A 4300-nucleotide genomic window follows, 5' to 3' on the forward strand; every position below is an offset into this window, starting at 1 on the left:
CATTAATATAATGTCTGAAAGACTTTCAAGATGCCTGCACACATATAAATGTACTTTCGCGCAACGCAGTGGGAATTAATTTGAGCAACTGTTAACATAATTTACTTTAAGTGGGTTGTGAAGGCGCGTGGTTAGGGTATTCGACTCACAATTGCAAGGTTATGAGTTCAATTCTCAGCGACGCGTTGTGTCCTTGAGCAAGAGACTTTATTTCACGTTTCTCCAGTCTACTCAGTTGGCAAAAATGAGTAGTACCTGCATTTCAAAGGGGCCAGCCTTGTCACACTCTGTGTCATGCTGAATCTCCCTGAGAGCTACGTTAAGGGTACATGTGTCGTTAAGTGTACACGTGTCTGTGGAGTGCTCAACCACTTGCACGTTAATTTCACGAGTAGGCTGTTCCGTTGATCGGATCAACTGAAATCAACGTTGTCGTAACCCACAGAGTGCCAGTAGGGGGCAATATAGAGCGACTTGTAGAAGTGGGCGAGTCTTTACCAGATGTTTGTACTTCTGCCGGACAATGAAGTTGAGAACTACTTGGAAAATTTGTGGTTGTGTTTTTGTTTTGCCTGAGATATGGAGGGACATATTTATGACGATGGTTTTATTCACCAGATTATTCCTCTCTGATTCATCACGATAAAAGACTGTCAAGGATAGTCAGTATAGAACTGGACGACCATTATCAAGTGTTTTTAGATGTTTCATGAGAGTTTTGCACTTCTCCACGAGAAACACTTTTATCTCTTAAGAGATTCAGTGTACACACGAGGCAAAACATCAGTTTCATCCGATATTTGTTAGAAAAACTTTCTGTGTAGGTTTTTTTCTGTTTAGTCCCATGGTTTGTTATTCATTAGTCATTTTGTACTCTTGCAGTAGTAGTAGTAGTAGTAGTAGTAGTAGTAGTAGTAGTTCGGCTATCATCGGAGTTCATCAGGAACATTGCTTTGCCACTTTCCATTGGTCAAGAGGGGCATGCTGCTGACCATCTGTATTTTATCAATGACCGCTATAGGAGAAAACGTCACATGATAATCATGTGACAGACATGATTAAAAGCGATTGGGGAGAGGCACTTCCTTCTTCGGCGAGAACTCAACTCTTTTAAGTATCACTAAGAGAAAAAAAAAGAAAGGATTCTTCCCATGAGAAATTTGTTGCAGGTGGCGGGGATGGCTCCAGTGAATGAGTTTCCTTTTAACACATCCTGGCATGGTTATGTGGTTAACAAGCTCGTTTCATAACCATGTTGTTTCAGCTTCACTCCCACTGCGCAGCACCTTGGGCAAGTGTCTTCTGTCATAGTCTCAGGCTGACCAATCCTTTTCAGTGAATTTGTTACACGGAAATTATACAGAAGCTCATCTTATACATGTGCGTACGTGATGTGCATATGTGTGTGTGTATGTAGATGTATACATATGTATGCATGTACGTATGTTTATGTGTGTACCTTTGATTTTGCGTTTGTCACGTTCACCGCTTTACAGACGGTGTTGGTTTGCTTACGTCACCATAACACAGGTGTCGACTTTGCCTTTCATCCTTTCATATATATATATATATTTACTTGGAGAATGGAGCAACAAATACAAGAAAAAGCATTTTCGTTGGACTAGATAGCCGTTGTTTTATTATGTGGAGCTTGTGAAATGAGTCAGTGTGGAGGTTTAGGTTATGTAATGAGTCATTTTGTATATTATGTCATAGTCACTTACGTACGTTTCGATGCAGCCAGTAGTTTGGCCGATCTCTTCAGAGTGTTGAAGGGTATATTCGAAGTTTGTGGTGTGCGAAGTGTAGGAGAAGTAATTATTGGGTGTAGTATATGTGGTGGTGTGATAGTGGTGATAGGTAAATAGAGCCTTACATTTTAGTTGTTGCGTTGGTCTTCTTGTAAGGGGATATAGGGTGGGTGCTATTTATATATATATGTATGTATGTATGTATATATGTGTGTGTGTGTATCCCTTTTTTGAATCATCTAATTGTCTGGAGATATTACCATCTGTCAGATCAATATATATTTTTGAACTGAACATAAATCGCATCTTTTATTCCTTTTCATATATTCTTTTGTTGTTTTACTTTTCTTTTACTTCCGCTTCTCTCTAGAAACTTCTCTACACCTTCTGCCAACAGGACATCACATCGACATCGGTTGTTTCCGGCAGTTCCATTCCTTCAAGAAGCACCGAGCAGCATTGTTGTCGCCGGATGATGCCTACATCATTGCACACTTTGTCCGTCCTTCTGCTGTCGACTTGATACGTCGCATTTTATGCATCATCTATGATGTTTCAGTGGTATAAGTTCAATCTACAGCATTCAGTGCTAGAATCTGAATCAGCATGTAAAATAGACAAAAAAAAAAACATCCCCGGCGATAAAATATAACACAGCTGTACAATGCAATTAATTTTACACTGTAAGGGAGAAACAGAATAAATTTGAACGTTTCAGACAGAGGCTCCTGCTTGACGAAACCTTTCGCCACCAAGCCAATCTCTAGGCTTCAGATCTACCCAGTCAGTAATTAAACATATTTAGCATTTTTATTAATGAATTGACAGCTGTTCCACTGGGATATATAAGTTGTAAAGCGTTCATATCAGTAAATAGGTCTTTTTGTAAGTTGGAGTCACACAACGACAGTAGACAGTTCTTCATTTTGTTGTTGTTGTTGTCGTCGTCGACGTCATCGTTCTTGTTTAGACCTAAATCAAACTTTGTCGAAAAGACGTGACCAAACAAAAATATCTCTTCTATTGATCGTTGCTGCTGTGGTACAGCTGGTGATGACGGAGATCTTGCCATCGTTGGGGTGGGTGTTGTAGTATTTCATTATCTTAATTATTGATTTCTATCGTGATCCCAATTCATTTAGAAAAAAACGAAACAACTATATCAAACGAAAACGAACAATAATTTTTATAATTTTCCGTCTTATTAAAAGTCTTGTACTAACATTAACAACAAAAATAACTACTACTACTACTACTACTACTGCTGCTGCTGCTGCTGCTGCTGCTGCTTCTACTACTACTACTACTACTACTACTACTACTACTACTACTACTGCAACAGCAGCAGCAGTAGCAACAGCAATATCAACGACAACGTATGACATCAACAACCAAGCATCTCCCAGACGTACCATTTTAAGTAAATTAAAATTACAATAGAACTCAATAATTAAGATATGAACTATTCCGTTAAAAAAAAAAAAAAACATCACCACCACCACCACCAACAACAACAACAACAACAACAACATCCGAAGCAGCAGCCGAAAGAACGTCTCAGCAATTGTTATTTGTGCCACAACAAGAGTTACTAATGAAACATCTTATCTTCCTTTTTCGTTCCGCCGGCCACGTCGATTCTTATCTGAAATTAAACAGCAACAACAATCCATTATTCGATCTTTGCTTTCCACACGCACATGCACCCCGAACACACGCGCGTACGCGCGCGTGCGTGCATGCATGCATGCACACACACTCGCGCACTACTATACATAACACCACCTTAAAGAACAACAATGCTGCCCTAACAACTACAAATCAACTCGCCAATCCTGTGTAGTATACATGAACAACAATACCAGAGCCTGTAATTTCGTGACTAGAGTACCACAGGGGTCCGTCCTCATACCTACCTTTTTAACTATTGAGTAAATGGTCTTCCCTTTCATATATATATATATATATATATATATATATATATATGGGGGGAGAGAATTCACAAAATAAAGACGAAGACAGGTGGTGTAGACAACAAACAGATGTATTAGTTTAACGCTTAGGAAGTGAAAAAGTCTTTAACGTTTCGAGCCTACGCTCTTCCACAGAAAGGAACACAGAAAGAAACAGGGAGAGAAAATAAAGAATGTGTAGTGTCTAGCGATTACATGTTACCAGTAGCACTGAAGAGCGACCTGACATATTGAGATGGTGTGGCCATATTGTTCGAATGGCAGATGAACGCATGCCGGAACAGCTGTTTTATGGTGAGCTTGCAGAGGGGAAACGCTATCGGCATAAACCTAAAATAAGGTTCAAGGATGGCATAAGGACTACTATGAAGTCACTTGGAATGGTTCCAGAAGATATAGAAACCCTCGCCTCAGATCGAGTTGGATGGCGAACAAAAGTGTGGAATGGAATGAAAGCGCTTGAAGAGGCCAGGATAACGCAAGCAAGATTCAAGAGATATTTAAGGAAGAATGTAAAGATCGAGAAGGTGAATGACAAGGATCCTTTTTGTGTGCACAGTCTGTGACAGATATATG

This window comes from Octopus bimaculoides, chromosome 13 (genome assembly GCF_001194135.2).
Source record: "Octopus bimaculoides isolate UCB-OBI-ISO-001 chromosome 13, ASM119413v2, whole genome shotgun sequence".
Taxonomy (NCBI): Eukaryota; Metazoa; Mollusca; class Cephalopoda; order Octopoda; family Octopodidae; genus Octopus; species Octopus bimaculoides.